This window comes from Vanacampus margaritifer, chromosome 3, assembly GCF_051991255.1.
Source record: "Vanacampus margaritifer isolate UIUO_Vmar chromosome 3, RoL_Vmar_1.0, whole genome shotgun sequence".
NCBI lineage: Eukaryota > Metazoa > Chordata > Actinopteri > Syngnathiformes > Syngnathidae > Vanacampus > Vanacampus margaritifer.
This window is the reverse complement of record NC_135434.1, coordinates 23,006,771-23,034,496: the sequence shown is the minus strand read 5'-3', so window position 1 is coordinate 23,034,496 and position 27,726 is coordinate 23,006,771. Positions and strand designations below refer to the sequence as shown.

General features: G+C 49.3%; 1 long non-coding RNA gene across 1 annotated transcript in view; it reads left to right on the top strand.

Annotated features, from left to right (window-relative positions):
• The window catches only part of LOC144049190 (uncharacterized), a 75,773-nt gene extending 48,941 nt beyond the window's left edge, over positions 1-26,832 (top strand). The window contains exons 3-4 of the long non-coding RNA XR_013293510.1: positions 25,151-25,225; positions 25,302-26,832. This is a non-coding gene — a long non-coding RNA (uncharacterized LOC144049190). The remainder of the gene's footprint in view (positions 1-25,150; positions 25,226-25,301) is intronic.
• Positions 26,833-27,726: the final 894 nt, after the last annotated feature.

Sequence of the window (27,726 nt, the reverse complement as noted above, 5' to 3'; positions counted from 1 at the left end):
TAAGGAGCTTAATCGGCCAACGTGATGACCATAGGGTGTGTGTCTAATAAACCTCTCCCTGAAAAAGAGATCTGTGGCGTGGCAGTACAGGTGTCCGATGAAGGTGTCAGAAAGTGCACGGACACAGAGGCGTCTCTGTGGGCTGAGTAAACTGGGGCAGTAACAAACCCATTACGAATGGAATGGTTTGGTAGACGGCCGGAAAATGTTGCGCCGGCGTGGAGCGGGACGTTAAAAGTCTCCCCGCCCATGGAAAATGTATGGACACAGAGGCGTATATGTGGGCTGAAAGAACTGGGGCGGTTACTAACCCATTATGAATGGGATGGGATGGCAGAAGGCCGGAAAATGTTGCAAAAGATGCTGAACTATGCCGGAGCAGGGCGAACCCACAGGAAACTCTGGTGGAGGCCCACAGCGGGCCTGTCGTTGTACCGCTGGTAACGAGCTTGAGCGGCCAACGTGATGCCCATAGGGTGTGTGTCTAATAAACCTCTCCCTGAAAAAGAGATCTGTGGCGTGGCGGTACAGGTGTCCGATGAAGGTGTCAGAAAGTGAACGGACACAGAGGCGTCTCTGTGGGCTGGGGGATTTGGGGCAATAACTAACCCATTATGAATGGGATGGTTTGGCAGATGGCCGGAAAATGTTGCGCCGGCGTGGAGCGGGACGTTAAAAGTCTCCCCGCTCATGGAAAATGCATGGACACAGAGGCGTCTCTGTGGGCTGCAAGAACTGGGGCGGTTACTAACCCATTACGAATGGAATGGAATGACAGAAGGTCGGAAAGGTTGCAAAAGATGGTGAACTATGCCCGAGCAGGGCGAACCCAGAGGAAACTCTGGTGGAGGCCCACAGCGGGCCTGTCGTTGTACCGCTGGTAACGAGCTTGAGCGGCCAACGTGATGCCCATAGGGTGTGTGTCTAGTAAACCTCTCCCTGAAAAAGAGATCTGTGGCGTGGCGGTACAGGTGTCCGATGAAGGTTTCAGAAAGTGCACGGACACAGAGGCATCTCTGTGGGTTGGGAGACTTGGGGCAATAACTAACCCATGATGAATGGGATTGGATGGCAGAAGGCCGGAAAATGTTGCAAAAGATGGTGAACTATGCCCGAGCAGGGCGAACCCAGAGGAAACTCTGGTGGAGGCCCGCAGCGGTTCTGTTGTTGTACCGCTGGTAACGAGCTTGATCGGCCAACGTGATGCCCACAGGGTGTGTGTCTAATAAACCTCTCCCTGAAAAAGAGATCTGTGGCGTGGCGGTACAGGTGTCCGATGAAGGTGTCAGAAAGTGCACGGACACAGAGGCGTCTCTGTGGGCTGAGTAAACTGGGGCAGTAACAAACCCATTACGAATGGAATGGTTTGGCAGACGGCCGGAAAATGTTGCGCCGGCGTGGAGCGGGACGTTAAAAGTCTCCCCGCCCATGGAAAATGCATGGACACAGAGGCGTCTCTGTGGGCTGAAAGAACTGGGGCGGTTACTAACCCATTATGAATGGGATGGGATGGCAGAAGGCCGGAAAATGTTGCAAAAGATGCTGATCTATGCCCGAGCAGGGCGAACCCACAGGAAACTCTGGTGGAGGCCCACAGCGGTCTTGTCATTGTACCGCTGGTAACGAGCTTGATCGGCCAACGTGATGCCCATTGGGTGAATGTCTAATAAACCTCTCCCTGAAAAAGAGATCTGTGGCGTGGCGGTACAGGTGTCCGATGAAGGTGTCAGAAAGTGCACGGACACAGAGGCGTCTCTGTGGGCTGAGTAAACTGGAGCAGTAACAAACCCATTACGAATGGGATGGTTTGGCAGATGGCCGGAAAATGTTGCGCCGGCGTGGAGCGGGACGTTAAAAGTCTCCCCGCCCATGGAAAATGCATGGACACAGAGGCGTCTCTGTGGGCTGGGAGATTTGGGATAATAACTAACCCATTATGAATGGGATGGGATGGCAGAAGGCCGGAAAATGTTGCAAAAGATAGTTAACTATGCCCGAGCAGGGCGAACCCAGAGGAAACTCTGGTGGAGCCCCGCAGCGGTCCTGTCGTTGTACATCTGGTAACGAGCTTGATCGGCCAACGTGATGCCCACAGGGTGTGTGTCTAATAAACCTCTCCCTGAAAAAGATCTGTTGCGTGGCGGTACAGGTGTCCGATGAAGGTGTCAGAAAGTGAACGGACACAGAGGCGTCTCTTTGGGCTGGGGGATTTGGGGCAATAACTAACCCATTATGAATGGGATGGTTTGGCAGATGGCCGGAAAATGTTGCGCCGGCGTGGAGCGTCCCGGGACGTTAAAAGTCTCCCCGCCCATGGAAAATGCATGGACACAGAGGCGTCTCTGTGGGCTGCAAGAACTGGGGCGGTTACTAACCCATTACGAATGGAATGGAATGACAGAAGGTCGGAAAGGTTGCAAAAGATGGTGAACTATGCCCGAGCAGGGCGAACCCAGAGGAAACTCTGGTGGAGGCCCACAGCGGGCCTGTCGTTGTACCGCTGGTAACGAGCTTGAGCGGCCAACGTGATGCCCATAGGGTGTGTGTCTAGTAAACCTCTCCCTGAAAAAGAGATCTGTGGCGTGGCGGTACAGGTGTCCGATGAAGGTTTCAGAAAGTGCACGGACACAGAGGCATCTCTGTGGGTTGGGAGACTTGGGGCAATAACTAACCCATGATGAATGGGATTGGATGGCAGAAGGCCGGAAAATGTTGCAAAAGATGGTGAACTATGCCCGAGCAGGGCGAACCCAGAGGAAACTCTGGTGGAGGCCCGCAGCGGTTCTGTTGTTGTACCGCTGGTAACGAGCTTGATCGGCCAACGTGATGCCCACAGGGTGTGTGTCTAATAAACCTCTCCCTGAAAAAGAGATCTGTGGCGTGGCGGTACAGGTGTCCGATGAAGGTGTCAGAAAGTGCACGGACACAGAGGCGTCTCTGTGGGCTGAGTAAACTGGGGCAGTAACAAACCCATTACGAATGGAATGGTTTGGCAGACGGCCGGAAAATGTTGCGCCGGCGTGGAGCGGGACGTTAAAAGTCTCCCCGCCCATGGAAAATGCATGGACACAGAGGCGTCTCTGTGGGCTGAAAGAACTGGGGCGGTTACTAACCCATTATGAATGGGATGGGATGGCAGAAGGCCGGAAAATGTTGCAAAAGATGCTGATCTATGCCCGAGCAGGGCGAACCCACAGGAAACTCTGGTGGAGGCCCACAGCGGTCTTGTCATTGTACCGCTGGTAACGAGCTTGATCGGCCAACGTGATGCCCATTGGGTGAATGTCTAATAAACCTCTCCCTGAAAAAGAGATCTGTGGCGTGGCGGTACAGGTGTCCGATGAAGGTGTCAGAAAGTGCACGGACACAGAGGCGTCTCTGTGGGCTGAGTAAACTGGAGCAGTAACAAACCCATTACGAATGGGATGGTTTGGCAGATGGCCGGAAAATGTTGCGCCGGCGTGGAGCGGGACGTTAAAAGTCTCCCCGCCCATGGAAAATGCATGGACACAGAGGCGTCTCTGTGGGCTGGGAGATTTGGGATAATAACTAACCCATTATGAATAGGATGGGATGGCAGAAGGCCGGAAAATGTTGCAAAAGATAGTTAACTATGCCCGAGCAGGGCGAACCCAGAGGAAACTCTGGTGGAGCCCCGCAGCGGTCCTGTCGTTGTACATCTGGTAACGAGCTTGATCGGCCAACGTGATGCCCACAGGGTGTGTGTCTAATAAACCTCTCCCTGAAAAAGATCTGTTGCGTGGCGGTACAGGTGTCCGATGAAGGTGTCAGAAAGTGAACGGACACAGAGGCGTCTCTTTGGGCTGGGGGATTTGGGGCAATAACTAACCCATTATGAATGGGATGGTTTGGCAGATGGCCGGAAAATGTTGCGCCCGCGTGGAGCGTCCCGGGACGTTAAAAGTCTCCCCGCCCATGGAAAATGCATGGACACAGAGGCGTCTCTGTGGGCTGCAAGAACTGGGGCGGTTACTAACCCATTACGAATGGAATGGAATGACAGAAGGTCGGAAAGGTTGCAAAAGATGGTGAACTATGCCCGAGCAGGGCGAACCCAGAGGAAACTCTGGTGGAGGCCCACAGCGGGCCTGTCGTTGTACCGCTGGTAACGAGCTTGAGCGGCCAACGTGATGCCCATAGGGTGTGTGTCTAGTAAACCTCTCCCTGAAAAAGAGATCTGTGGCGTGGCGGTAAAGGTGTCCGATGAAGGTGTCAGAAAGTGCACGGACACAGAGGCGTCTCTGTGGGCTGAGTGAACTGGGGCAGTAACAAACCCATTACGAATGGGATGGTTTGGCAGACGGCCGGAAAATGTTGCACCGGCGTGGAGCGGGACGTTAAAAGTCTCCCCGCCCATGGAAAATGCATGGACACAGAGGCGTCTCTGTGGGCTGAAAGAACTGGGGCGGTTACTAACCCATTATGAATGGGATGGGATGGCAGAAGGCCGGAAAATGTTGCAAAAGTTGCTGAACTATGCCCGAGCAGGGCGAACCCACAGGAAACTCTGGTGGAGGCCCACAGCGGTCTTGTCATTGTACCGCTGGTAACGAGCTTGATCGGCCAACGTGATTTCCAATGGTGTGAGTGTCTAATAAACCTCTCCCTGAAAAAGAGATCTGTGGCGTGGCGGTACATGTGTCCGATGAAGGTGTCAGAAAGTGCACGGACACAGAGGCATCTCTGTGGGCTGAGTGAACTGGGGCAGTAACAAACCCATTACGAATGGGATGGTTTGGCAGACGGCCGGAAAATGTTGCGCCGGCGTGGAGCAGGACGTTAAAAGTCTCCCCGCCCATGGAAAATGCATGGACACAGAGGCGTCTCTGTGGGCTGCGAGATTTGGGATAATAACTAACCCATTATGAATGGGATGTTATGGCAGAAGGCCGGAAAATGTTGCAAAAGATGGTGAACTATGCCCGAGCAGGGCGAACCCAGAGGAAACTCTGGTGGATGCCCACAGCGGTCTTGTCATTGTACCGCTGGTAACGAGCTTGATCGGCCAACGTGATGCCCATTGGGTGTGTGTCTAATAAACCTCTCCCTGAAAAAGAGATCTGTGGCGTGGCGGTACAGGTGTCCGATGAAGGTGTCAGAAAGTGCACGGACACAGAGGTTTCTCTGTGGCCTGAGTAAACTGGGGCAGTAACAAACCCATTACGAATGGGATGGTTTGGCAGACGGCCGGAAAATGTTGCGCCGGCGTGGAGCAGGACGTTAAAAGTTTCCCCGCCCATGGAAAATGCATGGACACAGAGGCGTCTCTGTGGGCTGCGAGATTTGGGATAATAACTAACCCATTATGAATGGGATGGGATGGCAGAAGGCCGGAAAATGTTGCAAAAGATGGTGAACTATGCCCGAGCAGGGCGAACCCAGAGGAAACTCTGGTGGATGCCCACAGCGGTCTTGTCATTGTACCGCTGGTAACGAGCTTGATCGGCCAACGTGATGCCCATTGGGTGTGTGTCTAATAAACCTCTCCCTGAAAAAGAGATCTGTGGCGTGGCGGTACAGGTGTCCGATGAAGGTGTCAGAAAGTGCACGGACACAGAGGCGTCTCTGTGGGCTGCAAGAACTGGGGCGGTTACTAACCCATTACGAATGGAATGGTATGACAGAAGGTCGGAAAGGTTGCAAAAGATGGTGAACTATGCCCGAGCAGGGCGAACCCAGAGGAAACTCTGGTGGAAGCCCGCAGCGTTCCTGTCGTTGTATTGCTGGTTACGAGCTTGATCGGCCAACGTGATGCCCACAGGGTGTGTGTCTAATAAACCTCTCCCTGAAAAAGATCTGTTGCGTGGCGGTACAGGTGTCCGATGAAGGTGTCAGAAAGTGAACGGACACAGAGGCGTCTCTGTGGGCTGGGGGATTTGGGGCAATAACTAACCCATTATGAATGGGATGGTTTGGCAGATGGCCGGAAAATGTTGCGCCGGCGTGGAGCGGGACGTTAAAAGTCTCCCCGCCCATGGAAAATGCATGGACACAGAGGCGTCTCTGTGGGCTGCAAGAACTGGGGCGGTTACTAACCCATTACGAATGGAATGGAATGACAGAAGGTCGGAAAGGTTGCAAAAGATGGTGAACTATGCCCGAGCAGGGCGAACCCAGAGGAAACTCTGGTGGAGGCCCACAGCGGGCCTGTCGTTGTACCGCTGGTAACGAGCTTGAGCGGCCAACGTGATGCCCATAGGGTGTGTGTCTAGTAAACCTCTCCCTGAAAAAGAGATCTGTGGCGTGGCGGTACAGGTGTCCGATTGAGGTGTCAGAAAGTGCACGGACACAGAGGCGTCTCTGTGGGCTGAGTAAACTGGGGCAGTAACAAACCCATTACGAATGGGATGGTTTGGCAGACGGCCGGAAAATGTTGCGCCGGCGTGGAGTGGGACGTTAAAAGTCTCCCCGCCCATGGAAAATGCATGGACACAGAGGCGTCTCTGTGGGCTGCGAGATTTGGGATAATAACTAACCCATTATGAATGGGATGGGATGGCAGAAGGCCGGAAAATGTTGCAAAAGATGGTGAACTATGCCCGAGCAGGGCGAACCCAGAGGAAACTCTGGTGGATGCCCACAGCGGTCTTGTCATTGTACCGCTGGTAACGAGCTTGATCGGCCAACGTGATGCACATTGGGTGTGTGTCTAATAAACCTCTCCCTGAAAAAGAGATCTGTGGCGTGGCGGTACAGGTGTCCGATGAAGGTGTCAGAAAGTGCACGGACACAGAGGCGTCTCTGTGGGCTGCAAGAACTGGGGCGGTTACTAACCCATTACGAATGGAATGGTATGACAGAAGGTCGGAAAGGTTGCAAAAGATGGTGAACTATGCCCGAGCAGGGCGAACCCAGAGGAAACTCTGGTGGAAGCCCGCAGCGTTCCTGTCGTTGTATTGCTGGTTACGAGCTTGATCTGCCAACGTGATGCCCACAGGGTGTGTGTCTAATAAACCTCTCCCTGAAAAAGATCTGTTGCGTGGCGGTACAGGTGTCCGATGAAGGTGTCAGAAAGTGAACGGACACAGAGGCGTCTCTGTGGGCTGGGGGATTTGGGGCAATAACTAACCCATTATGAATGGGATGGTTTGGCAGATGGCCGGAAAATGTTGCGCCGGCGTGGAGCGGGACGTTAAAAGTCTCCCCGCCCATGGAAAATGCATGGACACAGAGGCGTCTCTGTGGGCTGCAAGAACTGGGGCGGTTACTAACCCATTACGAATGGAATGGAATGACAGAAGGTCGGAAAGGTTGCAAAAGATGGTGAACTATGCCCGAGCAGGGCGAACCCAGAGGAAACTCTGGTGGAGGCCCACAGCGGGCCTGTCGTTGTACCGCTGGTAACGAGCTTGAGCGGCCAACGTGATGCCCATAGGGTGTGTGTCTAGTAAACCTCTCCCTGAAAAAGAGATCTGTGGCGTGGCGGTACAGGTGTCCGATTGAGGTGTCAGAAAGTGCACGGACACAGAGGCGTCTCTGTGGGCTGAGTAAACTGGGGCAGTAACAAACCCATTACGAATGGGATGGTTTGGCAGACGGCCGGAAAATGTTGCGCCGGCGTGGAGTGGGATGTTAAAAGTCTCCCCGCCCATGGAAAATGCATGGACACAGAGGCGTCTCTGTGGGCTGCAAGAACTGGGGCGGTTACTAACCAATTACAAATGGAATGGTATGACAGAAGGTCGGAAAGCTTGCAAAAGATGGTGAACTATGCCCGAGCAGGCCGAACCCAGAGGAAACTCTGTTGGAGGCCCACAGCGGTCCTGTCGTTGTACCGCTGGTAACGAGCTTGAGCAGCCAACGTGATGCCCATAGGGTGAGTGTCTAATAAACCTCTCCCTGAAAAAGAGATCTGTGGCGTGGCGGTACAGATGTTCGATGAAGGTGTCAGAAAGTGCACAGACACAGAGGCATCTCTGTGGGCTGATTGAACTGGGGCAGTAACAAACCCTTTACGAATGGGATAGTTTGGCAGACGGCCGGAAAATGTTGCGCCGGCGTGGAGCGGGACGTTAAAAGTCTCCCCGCCCATGGAAAATGCATGGACACAGAGGCGTCTCTGTGGGCTGCGAGATTTGGGATAATAACTAACCCATTACAAATGGGATGGTATGACAGAAGGTCAGAAAAGTTGCAAAAGATGGTGAACTATGCCCGAGCAGGGCGAACCCAGAGGAAACTCTGTTGGAGGCCCACAGCGGTCCTGTCGTTGTACTGCTGGTAAGGAGCTTAATCGGCCAACGTGATGCCCATAGGGTGTGTGTCTAATAAACCTCTCCCTGAAAAAGAGATCTGTGGCGTGGCGGTACAGATGTTCGATGAAGGTGTCAGAAAGTGCACAGACACAGAGGCGTCTCTGTGGGCTGAAAGAACTGGGGCGGTTACTAACCCATTATGAATGGGATGGCAGAAGGCCGGAAAATCTTGCGCCGGCGTGGAGCGGGACGTTAAAAGTCTCCCCGCCCATGGAAAATTTATCGACACAGAGGCGTCTCTGTGGCCTGGGAGATTTGGGGCAATAACTAACCCATTATGAATTGGATGGGATGGCAGAAGGCCAGAAAATGTTGCAAAAGATGGTGAACTATGCCCGAGCAGGGCGAACCCAGAGGAAATTCTGGTGGAGGCCCACAGCGGTCCTGTCGTTGTACCGCTGGTAACGAGCTTAATCGGCCAACGTGATGCCCATAGGGTGTGTGTCTAATAAACCTCTCCCTGAAAAAGAGATCTGTGGCGTGGCGGTACAGGTGTCCGATGAAGGTTTCAGAAAGTGCACGGACACAGAGGCATCTCTGTGGGCTGAGTGAACTGGGGCAGTAACAAACCCATTACGAATGGGATGGTTTGGCAGACGGCCGGAAAATGTTGCGCCGGCGTGGAGCGTCCCGGGACGTTAAAAGTCTCCCCGCCCATGGAAAATGCATGGACACAGAGGCGTCTCTGTGGGCTGCAAGAACTGGGGCGGTTACTAACCCATTACGAATGGAATGGAATGACAGAAGGTCTGAAAGGTTGCAAAAGATGGTGAACTATGCCCGAGTAGGGCGAACCCAGAGGAAACTCTGGTGGAGGCCCCCAGCGGGCCTGTTGTTGTACCGCTGGTAACGAGCTTGAGCGGCCAACGTGATGCCCATAGGGTGTGTGTCTAATAAACCTCTCCCTGAAAAAGAGATCTGTGGCGTGGCGGTACAGGTGTCCGATGAAGGTGTCAGAAAGTGCACGGACACAGAGGCGTCTCTGTGGGCTGCAAGAACTGGGGCGGTTACTAACCCATTACGAATGGAATGGTATGACAGAAGGTCGGAAAGGTTGCAAAAGATGGTGAACTATGCCCGAGCAGGGCGAACCCAGAGGAAACTCTGGTGGAAGCCCGCAGCGTTCCTGTCGTTGTATTGCTGGTAACGAGCTTGATCGGCCACCGTGATGCCCACAGGGTGTGTGTCTAATAAACTTCTCCCTGAAAAAGATCTGTTGCGTGGCGGTACAGGTGTCCGATGAAGGTGTCAGAAAGTGAACGGACACAGAGGCGTCTCTGTGGGCTGGGGGATTTGGGGCAATAACTAACCCATTATGAATGGGATGGTTTGGCAGATGGCCGGAAAATGTTGCGCCGGCGTGGAGCGGGACGTTAAAAGTCTCCCCGCCCATGGAAAATGCATGGACACAGAGGCGTCTCTGTGCGCTGCAAGAACTGGGGCGGTTACTAACCCATTACGAATGGAATGGAATGACAGAAGGTCGGAAAGGTTGCAAAAGATGGTGAACTATGCCCGAGCAGGGCGAACCCAGAGGAAACTCTGGTGGAGGCCCACAGCGGGCCTGTCGTTGTACCGCTGGTAACGAGCTTGAGCGGCCAACGTGATGCCCATAGGGTGTGTGTCTAGTAAACCTCTCCCTGAAAAAGAGATCTGTGGCGTGGCGGTACAGGTGTCCGATTGAGGTGTCAGAAAGTGCACGGACACAGAGGCGTCTCTGTGGGCTGAGTAAACTGGGGCAGTAACAAACCCATTACGAATGGGATGGTTTGGCAGACGGCTGGAAAATGTTGCGCCGGCGTGGAGTGGGACGTTAAAAGTCTCCCCGCCCATGGAAAATGCATGGACACAGAGGCGTCTCTGTGGGCTGCAAGAACTGGGGCGGTTATTAACCCATTACGAATGGAATGGTATGACAGAAGGTCGGAAAGGTTGCAAAAGATGGTGAACTATGCCCGAGCAGGGCGAACCCAGAGGAAACTCTGGTGGAGGCCCACAGCGGGCCTGTCGTACCGCTGGTAACGAGCTAGAGCGGCCAACGTGATGCCCATAGGGTGTGTGTCTAATAAACCTCTCCCTGAAAAAGAGATCTGTGGCGTGGCGGTACAGGTGTCCGATGAAGGTGTCAGAAAGTGCACAGACACAGAGGCGTATCTGTGGGCTGAGTGAACTGGGGCAGTAACTAACCCATTACGAATGGGATGGTTTGGCAGACGGCCGGAAAATGTTGCGCCGGCGTGGAGCGGGACGTTAAGTCTCCCCGCCCATGGAAAATGCATGGACACAGAGGCGTCTCTGTGGGCTGAAAGAACTGGGGCGGTTACTAACCCATTATGAATGGGATGGGATGGCAGAAGGCCGGAAAATCTTGCGCCGGCGTGGAGCGGGACGTTAAAAGTCTCCCCGCCCATGGAAAATGCATCGACACAGAGGCGTCTCTGTGGCCTGGGAGATTTGGGGCAATAACTAACCCATTATGAATTGGATGGGATGGCAGAAGGCCGTAAAATGTTGCAAAAGATGGTGAACTATGCCCGAGCAGGGCGAACCCAGAGGAAACTCTGGTGGAGGCCCACAGCGGTCCTTTCGTTGTACCGCTGGTAACGAGCTTGATCGGCCAACGTGATGCCCACAGGGTGTGTGTCTAATAAAACTCTCCCTGAAAAAGAGCTCTTATGCGTGGCGGTACAGGTGTCCGATGAAGGAATCAGAAGGTGCACGGACACAGAGGCGTCTCTGTGGGCTGAGTGAACTGGGACAGTAACAAACCCATTACGAATGGGATGGTTTGGCAGACGGCCGGAAAATGTTGCGCCGGCGCGCAGAGCAGGGCGTTAAAAGTCTCCCCGCCCATGGAAAATGCATGGACACAGAGGCGTCTATGTGGGCTGGGAGACTTGGGGCAATAACTAACCCATGATGAATGGGATTGGATGGCTGAAGGCCGGAAAATGTTGCAAAAGATGGTGAACTATGCCCGAGCAGGGCGAACCCAGAGGAAACTCTGGTGGAGGCACGCAGCGGTCCTGTTGTTGTACCGCTGGTAACGAGCTTGATCGGCCAACGTGATGCCCAAAGGGTGTGTGTCTAATAAACCTCTCCCTGAAAAAGATCTGTTGCGTGGCGGTACAGGTGTCCGATGAAGGTGTCAGAAAGTGAACGGACACAGAGGCGTCTCTGTTAGCTGGGAGATTTGGGGCAATAACTAACCCATTATGAATGGGATGGTTTGGCAGATGGCCGGAAAATGTTGCGCCGGCGTGGAGCGGGACGTTAAAAGTCTCCCCGCCCATGGAAAATGCATGGACACAGAGGCGTCTCTGTGGGCTGCAAGAACTGGGGCGGTTACTAACCAATTACGAATGGAATGGTATGACAGAAGGTCAGAAAGCTTGCAAAAGATGGTGAACTATGCCCGAGCAGGGCGAACCCAGAGGAAACTCTGTTGGGTGCTCACAGCGGTCCTGTCGTTGTACCGCTGGTAACGAGCTTGAGCGGCCAACGTGATGCCCATAGGGTGTGTGTCTAATAAACCTCTCCCTGAAAAAGAGATCTGTGGCGTGGCGGTACAGATGTTCGATGAAGGTGTCAGAAAGTGCACGGACACAGAGGCGTCTCTGTGGGCTGAGTAAACTGGGGCAGTAACAAACCCATTACGAATGGAATGGTTTGGCAGACGGCCTTAAAATGTTGCGCCGGCGTGGAGCCCGGGACGTTAAAAGTCTCCCCGCCCATGGAAAATGCATGGACACAGAGGCGTCTCTGTGGGCTGCAAGAACTGGGGCGGTTACTAACCCATTACGAATGGAATGGTATGACAGAAGGTCGGAAAGGTTGCAAAAGATGGTGAACTATGCCCAAGCAGGGCGAACCCAGAGGAAACTCTGGTGGAAGCCCGCAGCGTTCCTGTCGTTGTATTGCTGGTAACGAGCTTGATCGGCCAACGTGATGCCCACAGGGTGTGTGTCTAATAAACCTCTCCCTGAAAAAGATCTGTTGCGTGGCGGTACAGGTGTCCGATGAAGGTGTCAGAAAGTGAACGGACACAGAGGCGTCTCTGTGGGCTGAGTAAACTGGGGCAGTAACAAACCCATTACGAATGGAATGGTTTGGCAGACGGCCTTAAAACGTTGCGCCGGCGTGGAGCCCGGGACGTTAAAAGTCTCCCCGCCCATGGAAAATGCATGGACACAGAGGCGTCTCTGTGGGCTGCAAGAACTGGGGCGGTTACTAACCCATTACGAATGGAATGGTATGACAGAAGGTCGGAAAGGTTGCAAAAGATGGTGAACTATGCCCGAGCAGGGCGAACCCAGAGGAAACTCTGGTGGAAGCCCGCAGCGTTCCTGTCGTTGTATTGCTGGTAACGAGCTTGATCGGCCAACGTGATGCCCACAGGGTGTGTGTCTAATAAACCTCTCCCTGAAAAAGATCTGTTGCGTGGCGGTACAGGTGTCCGATGAAGGTGTCAGAAAGTGAACGGACACAGAGGCGTCTCTGTGGGCTGGGGGATTTGGGGCAATAACTAACCCATTAGGAATGGGATGGTTTGGCAGATGGCCGGAAAATGTTGCGCCGGCGTGGAGCTGGACGTTAAGTCTCCCCGCCCATGGAAAATGCATGGACACAGAGGCGTCTCTGTGGGCTGCAAGAACTGGGGCGGTTACTAACCCATTACGAATGGAATGGAATGACAGAAGGTCGGAAAGGTTGCAAAAGATGGTGAACTATGCCCGAGCAGGGCGAACCCAGAGGAAACTCTGGTGGAGGCCCACAGCGGGCCTGTCGTTGTACCGCTGGTAACGAGCTTGAGCGGCCAACGTGATGCCCATAGGGTGTGTGTCTAGTAAACCTCTCCCTGAAAAAGAGATCTGTGGCGTGGCGGTACAGGTGTCCGATGAAGGTATCAGAAGGTATACGGACACAGAGGCATCTCTGTGGGCTCGGAGATTTGGGGTAATAACAAACCCATTACGAATGGGATGGTTTGGCAGACGGCCGGAAAATCTTGCGCCGGCGCGGAGCGGGGCGTTAAAATTCTCCCCGCCCATGGAAAATGCATGGACACAGAGGCGTCTCTGTGGGCTGGGAGATTTGGGATAATAACTAACCCATGATGAATGGGATTGGATGGCAGAAGGCCGGAAAATGTTGCAAAAGATGGTGAACTATGCCCGAGCAGGACGAACCCAGTGGAAACTCTGGTGGAGGCCCCCAGCGGGCCTGTCGTTGTACCGCTGGTAACGAGCTTGAGCGGCCAACGTGATGCCCATAGGGTGTGTGTCTAATAAACCTCTCCCTGAAAAAGAGATCTGTGGCGTGGCGGTACAGGTGTCCGATGAAGGTGTCAGAAAGTGCACGGACATAGAGGCGTCTCTGTGGGCTGAGTGAACTGGGGCAGTAACAAACCCATTACGATTGGGATGGTTTGGCAGAGGGCCGGAAAATGTTGCGCCGGCGTGGAGTGGGCCGTTAAAAGTCTCCCCGTCCATGGAAAATGCATGGACACAGAGGCGTCTCTGTGGGCTGGGAGATTTGGGATAATAACTAACCCATTATGAATGGGATGGGATGGCAGAAGGCCGGAAAATGTTGCAAAAGATGGTGAACTATGCCCGAGCAGGGCGAACCCAGAGGAAACTCTGGTGGAGACCCGCAGCAGTCCTGTCGTTGTACCGCTGGTAACGAGCTTGATCGGCCAACGTGATGCCCACAGGGTGTGTGTCTAATAAACCTCTCCCTGAAAAAGATCTGTTGCGTGGCGGTACAGGTGTCCGATGAAGGTGTCAGAAAGTGAACGGACACAGAGGCATCTCTGTGGGCTGCAAGAACTGGGGCGGTTACTAACCCATTACGAATGGCATGGTGTGACAGAAGGTCGGAAAAGTTGCAAAAGATGGTGAACTATGCCCGAGCAGGGCGAACCCAGAGTAAACTCTGGTGGAGGCCCACAGCGGTCCTGTCGTTGTACCGCTGGTAACGAGCTTAATCGGCCAACGTGATGCCCATAGGGTGTGTGTCTAATAAACTTCTCCCTGAAAAAGAGATCTGTGGCGTGGTGGTACAGGTGTCCGATGAAGGTGTCAGAAAGTGCACAGACACAGAGGCATCTCTGTGGGCTGATTGAACTGGGGCAGTAACAAACCCATTACGAATGGGATAGTTTGGCAGACGGCCGGAAAATGTTGCGCCGGCGTGGAGCGGGACGTTAAAAGTCTCCCCGCCCATTGAAAATGCATGGACACAGAGGCGTCTCTGTGGGCTGGGATATTTGGGATAATAGCTAACCCATTATGAATGGGATGGGATGCTCTGTCCTGGCGGAGGTCGACGGCTCCCCTCTTTGGTGGAGATTTTCATGCATGCTAGATCCACCACACCAGCATCTATCGAGACTCAGACACAACTTGTTTCTCCCTCAGGTCATTGATTCGGTGGAGGCTGGTGTCTGTGGATCTCACTCTGCTTCGTCTGTCCTTTCTACCTTTCCTCAGTTTCTCCTTTGGGCCCTTGAGGTTTCCCTGATTTGTTGGAGTTGGGATGTCTTTGGGGTTGGTGAAGGTTAGTGGCCCGGTGGGTGGTGTCTGGTCGGTGCTGGGCTTCGCTTTTCTTTCTTTTCTTTGGTCCCCCTTTGGGTCTCCTGGCGGCCCCACGACTCTGGCTGGATTTTGAAGTGTTCGGTTTAGGTGAACGGTATGGGAATTCTTATTTATTTTTATTTTTTTTCGCACGCACGCACGCACGCACACACACACGCACGCACACACGCACAAACACACATACAAAAAAAAAAAAAAAAAAAAAAAGGGAGAACAATGATGATGACATTTCAAATGATCAATACTGAGATCTCCCAAAAAAGAAAAAAAAAAAAAAAAAAAAAAAAAAAAAAAAAAAAAAATGAATGGGATGGGATGGCAGAAGGCCGGAAAATGTTGCAAAAGATGGTGAACTATGCCCGAGCAGGGCGAACCCAGAGGAAACTCTGGTGGAGCCTCGCAGCGGTCCTGTCGTTGTACCACTGGTAACGAGCTTGATCGGCCAACGTGATGCCCACAGGGTGTAAGTCTAATAAAACTCTCCCTGAAAAAGAGCTCTTATTCGTGGCGGTACAGGTGTCCGATGAAGGTGTCAGAAAGTGCACGGACACAGACGCGTCTCTGGGGGCTGAGTGAACTGGGGCAGTAACAAACCCATTACGAATGGGATGGTTTGGCAGACGGCCGGAAAATGTTGCGCCGGCGTGGAGCGGGACGTTAAAAGTCTCCCCGCCCATGGAAAATGCATGGACACAGAGGCGTCTCTGTGGGCTGGGATATTTGGGATAATAGCTAACCCATTATGAATGGGATGGGATGGCAGAAGGCCGGAAAATGTTGCAAAAGATGGTGAACTATGCCCGAGCAGGGCGAACCCAGAGGAAACTCTGGTGGAGCCCCGCAGCGGTCCTGTCGTTGTACCGCTGGTAACGAGCTTGATCGGCCAACGTGATGCCCACAGGGTGTGTGTCTAATAAACCTCTCCCTGAAAAAGATCTGTTGCGTGGCGGCGTAGGTGTCCGATGAAGGTGTCAGAGAGTGAACGGACACAGAGGCGTCTCTGTGGGCTGCAAGAACTGGGGCGGTTACTAACCCATTACGAATGGGATGGTATGACAGAAGGTCGGAAAAGTTGCAAAAGATGGTGAACTATGCCCGAGCAGGGCGAACCCAGAGGAAACTCTGGTTGAGGCCCGCAGCGGTCCTGTTGTTGTACCGTTGGTAACGAGCTTGATCGGCCAACGTGATGCCCACAGGGTGTGTGTCTAATAAACCTGTCCCTGAAAAAGAGATCTGTGGCGTGGCGTTACAGGTGTCCGATGAAGGTGTCAGAAAGTGCACGGACACAGAGGCGTCTCTGTGGGCTGAGTGAACTGGGGCAGTAACAAACCCATTACGAATGGGATGGTTTGGCAGATGGCCAGAAAATGTTGCGCCGGTGTGGAGCAGGACGTTAAAATTCTCCCCACCCATGGAAAATGCATGGACACAGAGGCGTCTCTGTGGGCTGGGAGATCTGGGGCAATAACTAACCCATTATGAATGGGATGGAATGGCAGAAGGCCGGAAAATGTTGCAAAAGATGGTGAACTATGCCCGAGCAGGGCGAAACCAGAGGAAACTCTGGTGGAAGCCCGCAGCGTTCCTGTCGTTGTATTGCTGGTTACGAGCTTGATCGGCCAACGTGATGCCCACAGGGTGTGTGTCTAATAAACCTCTCCCTGAAAAAGATCTGTTGCGTGGCGGTACAGGTGTCCGATTAAGGTGTCAGAAAGTGAACGGACAAAGAGGCGTCTCTGTGGGCTGGGAGATTTGGGGCAATAACTAACCCATTATGAATGGGATGGTTTGGCAGATGGCCGGAAAATGTTGCGCCGGCGTGGAGCGGGACGTTAAAAGTCTCCCCGCCCATGGAAAATGCATGGACACAGAGGCGTCTCTGTGGGCTGCAAGAACTGGGGCGGTTACTAATCCATTACGAATGGAATCGTGTGACAGAAGGTCGGAAAGGTTGCAAAAGATGGTGAACTATGCCCGAGCAGGGCAAACCCAGAGGAAACTCTGGTGGAGGCCCACAGCTCCGACAGACCTGAAATCCTGTCTGATAAGCAGTCCCCAGACCCTCTTTTATGGTCTGGCCTATCCACAGGAATTAGCCATGTGTTTTTTGGGGAAACAATGCCCCCTTAGAAGTTGTATGTTTATCCTCAAGAATCCTGCTGCTCCTAATTAATCTGAAGTCTACATAATTTGGGACATCCGGACTCTTTGTACTTGACTGACTTAAAAAAATCTCCTGTTTATCTTTGTACACAACCTGTATGTCTATCTCAAATGAATGATGTGTGTAATTTCTGTAGCCAACTAAATTCTGGTAATTAGTAAGATTAGCGGATTAAATAACTTTATGATCGCTGTAATGTTTGAAATGTGTTCAGAATCATAAATAAAGCATCTGGTTGTCAATTCTGATCCAAAAATTATCAAATACAAGTCTGCTTCATGCGCACAGAGGGGGGCGTGACTAAGGCCCTTCCCCCCTGGGACTGCAGGCCGGCCCCCCTTTTGATACAGCTTTTAAAACAAGCGCGCGAAGGAACTTCTCAGTCTTTTTCTGACGCTCTCTTCCCCATGAACTGGTCAAGGGCTCTCTTTTCCCGAACTCTCCTTCGCCCTATGAACTGCTCAAGGACTTTCCCGATCGGCCAACTCCTCCGCCCTCTCTGCACCTCACGTCTGGCCCCATGAACTTTTTCTGATCATCACGAGAGACGTGGTCGCTGAGGGTGACTACGCGGCTTCTTCCTTTGAGCCACAGCGCGCATCAGGCAAGGACTCGCAGGTATCCTGCGCATCCCCCAAGGCATGAGTCCGAGGCCCCCGTAGCGCTCACACAAGGACCTGCAGACCTCCAGGCCGCGCGAGCATCACCGACCGGCAGCCAGAGACTCCCGGGCAGAAATCCAGCTGTCAACCGAGGATCGACGCTCGAGTCTCTCTCTCTCCCGTGCGACTGAAGCAGTCCGTGAGTTGCGCCTGAATTGCAATCTGACCATATACTACTGGTGCAATGCTTTTATTCAAACATAAAATAATTGACAGGTCAAACGCTTCCATCTTTATCCCCCATCTACCCTTTTCATCTACTTTCTTTTATCTTAGAGTAGTTAGTTAGGTTGCAAGTTTTCTTTTTATCTTTGATTCACATTTTTATTCCGTTTCATTAATAGGTAAGGCTGTGACTGATATATGTGTGCTTACTAAATAAATTTGTTGTCTAGAAATTAAATTTCTGCCGAATCATTTGTGTTTACTGAGTGGATTAGTAATTCTCTTATGAAAGCAAAGAACTCCATGATTAACTAAAGTAGCAACTTCAGATTATGAATACTTGATAATAGGATTTTTATCGTTTATTTTGCTCCTACAAACAAGCAAAGTCAATGTGGTGTCCCAGAGGTTGCAGAGGAAATTACAACTCCCCTTAGTACCGTCTAAATTTCTCATTAAGCCATTACGGCAACCCAAATAATCGTTACGGTCAATTGGGCCTTAAACGGTCTTCTGTTGATGAGGCCCCTTGTTCAGCTTTAGACCATTGATCACACTCCTTTGTGGCAAAGCTCACCTACAGCTGGTGGAGTACCGATACTTAGCCTTATTTCAAGGAATCAGTAGTCAGGGTTGGGAGGGTTTCTTTAATAGGACGAATAGCCACCATTAAAATGAAAGTTTTACCTAAAATAAACTATTTTTTCTCAATGATTCCATTTAAACCTATGGCTAAATGGTTCCAGTTGTTGGACTCAGCCGTTACAAAATTTTACTGGAATAAAAAAAAAAGCAAAGATTAGTCTATCTACTCTTCAGAAAAGCAAATCCAAAGGTGGTCTAGAGGCACCAAATTTTATGTACTACTATATAGCCAACCAGCTACAATATATCGTTCTATGGGCACAACCCAACAGAGATACTAACTGTTGGCTGGCACTAGAACAGAAGGATTGTAATAACCTCAGACTTCTAGATTTACTCTTTATTACAACATCAATTAAGCGACATAATTGTTTTAAAAACCCAATGATTTCCGCCACCCTGACTGCTTGGTGGAAGGCATTAGAAATTACAAAAGCCCAAGTGGAGCCCTGTGGGCTTTCTCCCCTATGGCATAACCCTGACTTTCGAATTAACAACCAATCATTTTATTTAGGTGTGTGGGAGCAGAAAGGAATTACACATCTCCACCATCTCTTCTCAGATAATATGTTTATATCATATACATCCTTGCTCCAAAAATACAAAATAACAAACGGAAATTTTTTACATTATCTGCAAGTTAAAAATATGATAAAGAAACAAATTCCAACACTTCAGGGTACGCTCCAACCGCCTGTTTTAGCTAAAGATATTGCCAAGTTTTCTCCGACAACAAAAAAAACTTTCAAAAATATATAAATTACTTTCATATACGGATAAAATGTCTTTACCCATCTTAAAATGGGAGACAGACTTGTCTATAGCTCCGGAATCTGACTTTTGGATTCAAGATTGTGAAAATGCATTTAAAATGACAAAACACACAAATTTACAACTTATCCAATATAAAATTATCCATAGAACATACATTACTCAATATATGATGAAGAAAATGGGACTCTCCGACTCCGACATTTGTCTCCAGTGTTTACAAAACACTACAGACACTTATTATCATGCTTTATGGTTATGCACTCCGGTTATGTATTTCTGGACTAAAGTCTTAGAAAAACTTTCCGCTATCTTGGACTGTAGGATACCTTTATCTCCAAACTTGTGTTTGCTAGGTGACCTAACAACAACTGACCGACCACATAAACAATTTCAATCTACACTTGTAGCCCTTACTATCGCAAAAAAAACAATTCTTGTTAACTGGAAAAATAAACAAACTCTGAATATTGACCAATTGTCTAACCTCCTCATAAATCCCATTTTAATGGAAGAAATATCGGCCTCAAATAAAAAACAAATATCAAAATTCATAGAAATATGGTCTACGTATATAGAATATTTTAACCTAATTCTGGTTATTTAATTCTGCCTGTTAGCGAGAGCCACCACATCGTGATAACTTACATTGATGTCTCTGCATTTGACAGTTTGTAACTAATGGTTGTATTTTTATAGTCAGGAACCCAGTTGCTGCCAACAGGATCGAGCAGATTCACTTCCAATGGGCACTAAGGGCTAATATTCGGATTCACTGCATGCCAGGGGACTAACTCTACAGGTGCTGTCCCCCCCTGGCTGGGCGTGGGCGGGTCTGCCCCTCTGTTGGCTGCTAGGTGGCGGCTGCGTCTTGGTCGTTCCCTGGGTCTCGTGGGGGGTGCTGTGTTGCGGGGCTCTCCCTGGTGTTCGGGGCGGCGCCGCCCCGGTGCGGTCCGTCGCTCTGGGCCCGGCGACGCGGTTCCGTGGTTCCCTCTCCCCTCCCCCTTCCTCCCCCTTGCTTCCTCTCCCTCTTCACCTCTCCCCGCCCGTCCTCCGCCTCCCTGTCCCATCTCCCTCGTCGCCCTTCCTCCTCCTCTCCCCCTCTCTCTGCGGACCTGCCGCTGCCTCCTGCCCTTCCTGTCGTCTCCTTCCCCCGTCCCCTCCCCCTCCCCTGTCCGCCCTCCTCCCCCTCCCCTGGGCCGGGGGTTCCATCCGTGGCCCGGGTCTCGGCGCTCCGGGGGCCGGGAGGGTGGGCGGGATTGTTGCTGTGCCCGCCCCGCTCCGGTGGGCCTCCGGCCCCAATATCCGGGGGGCGAGCCCCGCCGGGCTGATCCCGGGTGCCCGCCGGGGTCCCGGTGGGGTGGGTGGGGGTTTGGTGGGGGTGCTGGGGTGGGGGGTGTCTGGGGATTTGGGGACCTGGGGGCGGTTGGGGCTGGGGTGGATGGCGGGTGGTGGATGGGGGGTGGGGGGGGTCGTGGGGGGAGCGGGGGTTGTGGGCCGGTGGGGTGCCTGGTGGGGTGCCTGGTGGGCCTGCAGTGCCCCGTCCTGCTGCGTTGGGTTGGGGGCGCGGGCCGTTTTGGGGTGGGGGGCGCTCCTGCTCCTGGTTCTGCTTTCCGGCCGGTGGCCCCTGCGGGGCCCGGGGGTCGTCCTTTGGCGCTGCCGCGGCCTGGGGGGCCCTGAGGTGTTGCGCTTGCTCTGTCCTGGCGGGGGTCGACGGCTCCCCTCTTTGGTGGAGATTTTCATGCATGCCAGATCCACCACACCAGCATCTATCGAAACTCCCAATCTGTTTCTCCCTCAGGTCATTGAATCGGTGGAGGCTGGTGTCTGTGGATCTCACTCTGCTTCGTCTGTCCTTTCTACCTTTACCTTTCCTCAGTTTCTCCTTTGGGCCCTTGAGGTCTCCCTGATTTGTTGGAATTTAGATGTCTCTGGGGTTAGTGAAGGACTCTGGTTAGTGGCCCGGTGGGTGGTGTCTGGTCGGTGCTGGGCTTCGCTTTTCTTTTTTTTCTTTGGTCCCTCTTCGGGTCTCCTGGCGGCCCCACGACTCTGGCTGGATTTTGAAGTGTTCGGTTTAGGTGAACGGTATGAGATTTATTTTTTTTTTACACGCACGCACGCACGCACACAGACACGCACAAACACACATCCACATACAAAAAAAAAAAAAAAGGGAGGACAATGATGATGACATGTCAAATGATCAATACTGAGCTCTCCGAGAAAAAAAAAAAAAAAGGGTTGGGAGGGTTACTTTTAAAATTTATTCTGTTAGAGTTTCAAGTTACCTGCGTAAAAATTTAGTTATAATTAGCACCACAATAGTGCGTCCCTACTATTTGTAAACCACAATGCTCCTCCTGAATACGAGAGACGACAGACCCTCCTCTCCAGCACCCCTGAATAGACTTTACCAGGGAGGCTGAGGAGTGTGATCCCTCTATAGTTGGAGCACACCCTCCAGTCCCCGTTCTCTGCATCCTTCTTTAAAAAGGGAACCGGAACAAACATGGGCAAACATGGGACCAAAATTTTACCTAATTGCTGAACCCAATTAGATGCACCAATTTGTACAATTTGGTTTGGTCTGTTTGCAAAGTTGCACTTGCCCCAGTTCTCTCGGACCACAGATATGTCTCTGTATCTGCGCACTTTTCGCAGAGCAACATTTTCTGGCTTTTTGCCAATCCATCCCATTTGTAATGGGTTAATTCAGGGGTGGGCAAACTTTTTGACTTGCGGGCCACAATGGGTTTGAAATTTTGACAGATGGGCCGGACCAGGAGCATTTGGACCTCATAGCACAGTAAAAACACACAGATAAATGTACAACCCAATTTACTTATAGTGTGCACTTAGGACTGCGTTTTTCAAATGTGCAAAATCCACATATTTAAAACAGCTTTTCCAATAGCTTCATTTTTATTGTTTTAGCTCAACTTTTGCTGTGTTTTTATGCTTTGTAAAGTGACCTTGGGTGTTCTGAAAGGTGCTGTTTTTAAATGAAATGTATTATTATTATTATTATGATTATTATAAAATAGCCCTAATCCTCAATGAATATGCAAGATGCGGCATTTACACACTATTTGGCAAAGTGGGAGGAGAAATGTTAATAGATTATAATAGCACATACACTGTGATCTGTCAAACCTGGTGACTGCATCTATTATTAATAGATTTCAATTCAAGGCGTAAAGTTAAAGAATTTTTTTCCATTGGCCCACCCATTTTTAGCCCGGGCCCACAGTACGTGTGACACATGCGGCTGCATGATAGCCGCTGCTGCCTGTCACGCGCTGAGGACAAAGCGCGTACATCCAATCCGTCTCTGACCACTTTTCCATCTCCGTGGGGGACGCATAGCACACGGTGTTTGTGCAGCAGCTCAAAAAGAAGCCAAAAGCCAACAAGAAAACGCTCATAGAAGTGCTCGACGCACGCCCTGAGGATGTATTCACCAATATCAACAGTCTCCTGCATGCGCGCTCCTCACCTCACCCATGACAACATGTAGAAAGACTATCTTCAGCTGTCAAAAGGATCAAAACACGCAACAGTGCCACAATGTTGACTGATAGACTGAACTCTTTGTCCCTGCTTTCTTTCAAAAAAGAATTGACCGATTCTCTGGACTATGAGGACATTATTGCTGTGTTCAACACAAAACCGTGCCGTCTCCTGCTGTAAATGTCCAAATCCAGGAAGAATTGTATTTTATGAATCAGTTATCTTGAGTTAAGCTTACTGCCATTCTCCCGTTTATTTTAATAAATTGCAAACGTTGTTATGAATGTGCCCTGCGTATCTTTCTGTCCCCTTTCTGTGCATAAACGAGCTTATCAGTGAGACCCCGACCCAGTGATCATATTTTCCGGGTGTGTAGAAGTTACACAGCAGTGACTCTGGTGTAAAACATAATCTGCACGGGACACCAGTCATCCACTGCTCGTACTGCTGCAGCTGGAGAGCGCCTTCTCCAGCTGCACCCGTCACTCACAGCAGTCCTTCACTTTACGTGAGACCGCGCCAGCGATTTTATTTTCTGCGCCCTCGTAATTAAAGAAGCGAAATAACGCCATAAAAAATGTGTGTTAAGAGCGGCAACTTAATCGCTGTCCTTGGTACCCGCGGTAAAGCACTATTAGGGACGTGAAGGGAATTTTTTTTGGGGGATATTTTCTCTGGCCCACCCATTTTTCCTCAGGCCCACCCACAATAAAAATGTTGGCGCCGCGGCTGGCGCCACCTATTGGTGAAACACGGGCATTGCAGGGACAAAATAAAATTAATAAGATAAGATAAGATAAGATCCATTGATTGTCACACCCATCTAAGTGGGGCGAAATTTGTTCTCCGCATTTGACCCATCCCCTGAGGGAGCGGTGAGCAGCAACAGCGCCGCGCTCGGGAATCATGTGGTGATCTAACCTCCCAATTCCAACCCTTCATGCTGAGTGTCAAGCAGAGTGGCAATCGGTCCCATTTTTATAGTCTTTGGTATGACCCGGCCGTGAATTGAACCCACGACCTCCCAGTCTCAGGGCGGACACTCTAACCACTCGGCCACTGAACTGAAAAAAAAAAATAATTAATTTTTTTCTAGCCTTATTGGATAAGTTCGGCGGGCCGGATTGAAACGCATAACGGGCCGTATTTGGCCCGCGGGCCGGGGTTTGCCCATATCTGCTCTAGCAGTATTAATAAACTCCTACATTGATTTTAGAGGCGGTGACAAGACACTAACGCAAAATGAAAATGTAGAGGAGACTAGTCACATTGCAATTTTCTTCTCCACTAGAGGGCACATCAAAAAAAGTGGAATAATACAGTAGTTTTCGTCATATATGGTCAGGGGTTGTGTACTGTCTGAGAAAAGAATAGCACATTGTGAGCTGAGATGAATACAAGATATCTATTTTGCGCAAAACAAAGTAAACATTTTCAATGTCATATTTTGAAACAGGCGACGTACTTAGACAAATTCAAGCAACAAATCATGTGGACCTGTTAGAGGAGAGATTCAGGCATCTTGTCATGCCTCAGTCACTGCTCTGTTTTAAGATATCTTTAAACTAGAGCAAGTATTAGCCAACATGGTAGTTTGGGGCAACTTGTCCCATTCATTTTGGGGTTTGTTGTCACACATGCAAAGACTGGGCCAATGAAAAATGCACCTCTGGCAACACGGTTTATGTATGCCAGAATTGTTCTCAAGAGTGAGGAAATTAATTTTGTTTCATTGTTTAAAAATGGATTTTCCAGTTGTTGGAACTACAGTATGCCAACATGTCAGGACTCTGGTTTCATGATGAACCATCCATCCATTACCCAAAATGCTTTATTATTATTATTTTTAAATTTAGTTTAATCTCAAATTTCCAGTTTAAGGGAAGCAAAACAGGCATTTGAGGCTGAGAGCTATGACCTACATGCTAGCAGTTCCTAAGGACTTTAATCTATTTCACAATATTTTATGTTAGTTTGCTCATTGATTATGGTAAAATTTCAGGATCTATGGTAAACAATATCTCTGGCGGTAAAATAAACAAACATAAAAACAAGAGAACAAGAATAATTGTGTCCTTGTTTTATTAGTTGCAAAATCCAGTGTGACATCTTACCCCATATAGTGTGACAACTTACTCATTGGTGGGCAACATGTCACATGTTCACTCTATTTGATGGCTTATAACGCTGCACTGACAAAGTATGAAAATGACATGAATACAAAAATATAGCTAAGACTTTGGTCTTTCATCTGGTATACATTTTGTTTATATATCATGTATTGATTCCAATAAATATATAAAAATATAAAAAGTGAAATACTAGCCCCAATCTTCCCTACATGTGCTTTCTCTTTAGGAAATGATAACGATGGAGACCGGAAATATGTTTCCCTCTTACACAATGTCAGTCAGAGGCATCCGGAATTAAAAGGTGACTTCAACGAGCAAGTGATTCCCCCCCCCAAAGGAACAATCCAACTGTAAAGTGAAATTGTCATCTGTTTTAGTAATTGATTCATCTGCAGAGCCCCTGAGAAAAGTGTGCAACCCTGGCCAAGAGCGAGACAAGAAGGTCACCTCTGTGCGGAGAGGACACGTACGCAGGAGGTGTCCTGCCGGCCACAGCTGCAGCAAAAATGCCTGTCAACAATGAGCACTGCCAACATTCTGCCACCATCTGTTTCTGATGCTTATCCTGCACAGGGTCATGTGTGAATTACTGTCGGGTCTATCATCACTGCCAGGAGGTGTGAGTTGCCATCCAATCGCAAATTGTCGGAACATCATCCACACTCACATTCACAGTCATACCCGAGCTTTTGATGCAACTCCTTGCTGAGATGCCTAACAAGTAAGACTTCCCCGATTATGTTGCAACACTGCTGTCAGTTTACGCTAAATATTCAGAAATTGGTGACTTCATGTTTGTGCTGTAGCGTTAAATGAACACAGAGTAAACATAAGAAAACTATCACTGTAAAAACAGTGGCATAATTAATAGTGAGAGTTTGAAGAAGTTCAGCTTTAACCGCAGTATTTGAAAAAGTTGCACAGTAATCTGTGAGTCAATATTTATCATTCATTTTCTACACTATTTCCCTTCTTGAGGGTCATGGGTGAGCTAGAGCTTATCCCAGCTAGCTTCAGGTAAGAGGCGGGTACATCAGTGTCTGCAATTTATACACAAGTACAACTTCCATCCATTTTCTTAACTACTTATTCCTCACAAGGGTTGCGGGGGTGCTGGAACCTATCCCAGTTGGCTTCGGGCAGAACACTCTAAAAAGAGAATTGCTCAACCAATTGAACCAAAAACCAACCAACCAATAAAAAGATTACAAATTGAATTGTTGACCAACTTTTTAAAAAAACGATTCAAGTGGTAACACACGTTTGAATTAAGTTCATCCCAAGTGAATATATTAAGTTGAATGTTAATCCAAAGTGAATATACTAAGTTTAAAGGTGCATTGTGCAGTTTATAAAGGTAATGTTAAAGCTTTTTCTACATCATGCATGCTCCACCAATGCCCAGATGAGTACGAAGAGCCCTGACTGTTTTACTCTGACTGCACTTATCAGCTTTTATCTTCCCTTTATATTAGAGTGTGCGGACCCTCACACTCCACAGTTTCTTTGGGGAGGGAAGGGGCGGAGTTATTCTTACCTCATTTGAAGTCATGTCTTCATTTGTCAACTGTGGCTGTCGCTTTAAGATCGCGCACGTACTCGCACGCGCACCATGGACGAGCCTGACACAGATGCTGCAGTTACGCTTTGGGCCATAGGTGGCAGTCGCTGGTTAGGACCGATATATCCCACCATTCCTTTTTTTTGTTTACTTCAGGGTCAGCGAAATAAATTGATACTATCCAAACAAACCTTGGCACTCGCCCAAAAAAAAGAAGCCGGAAGTTTTCTGCTGATGAAGAAAATGTTATTCAATGTTTGAAGCAATTTAGTAGTTTTTGCGAATTGTTTTTTTAAATTATTCATTATAATAAATGTTTTCCCCTACTGTGTTATTTTAAATTTATTTGTTTCTACTGTGTGTATTTTTTGTCAATATTTTGTGTAATATTTTTTTATTTTTTCCAATATTTTTGTAGCATAGAATATTACATGTTTTTGTCTGGATTTGTTTCCCATAAATGTGTCTAATGTTTTTTTTGTCTAACATATTTGTATTTTTGACAGATTTGTATTTTTTTGTAATATTTTGATAGAATTTACTAGTTTTGAATTATTTGTCTTGTTTTTGTATTTACTGTACATACTTCTAATATGTGTGTATTTATCATCTAATATTTGTTATTATTACTAATATTTGTAATAACTGTTTTAAAATAAAATTAATAGTAAAATTATTATTATATGTAATTTAAATTTAAATTAATTTAAATGTTGGGCAAGCCCCCTCTTTGTCCATTTTTAGAACTAGTCTCAAAAAACACATTTTTATTCTTTCTCTTTTGATTCAGCATGACTTAACTTGAACAACCGGGCCCAAAACAAGATAATAGTGTCGTTAAAGTTAACCGTTGGTTAAATCTACTTAACCAATGGTTAAATCTACTTAACCAGTGGTTAAAGCTATAACTGAGTTTGAACAACCGGGGGCCCTTGTGTATTTGAACTATCTCATTGCATGCATGTTTTTGTTACATTTTAACATTATTCTCAAAGTACTGTCTTTTGTGTAGTAAAGTGTTAACATTGTTTCCCTTGACAGCATTTTTTGGCCAGTAAAAAGTATGCGTGTCACAGAGGAAGTTGAATCATTTTGTGACTCATGCAGGCTAATCAATAAAAGCTGAATATTCTCTTGAGTCGTGTTTGTTTGATCATGTTTGTCATTTCTGTCCCAAAAAAACTAATGTGAGTTTAATCTTTTTGTGTGTGTGTGTTCAAAATATACAGAAGTAATAACAA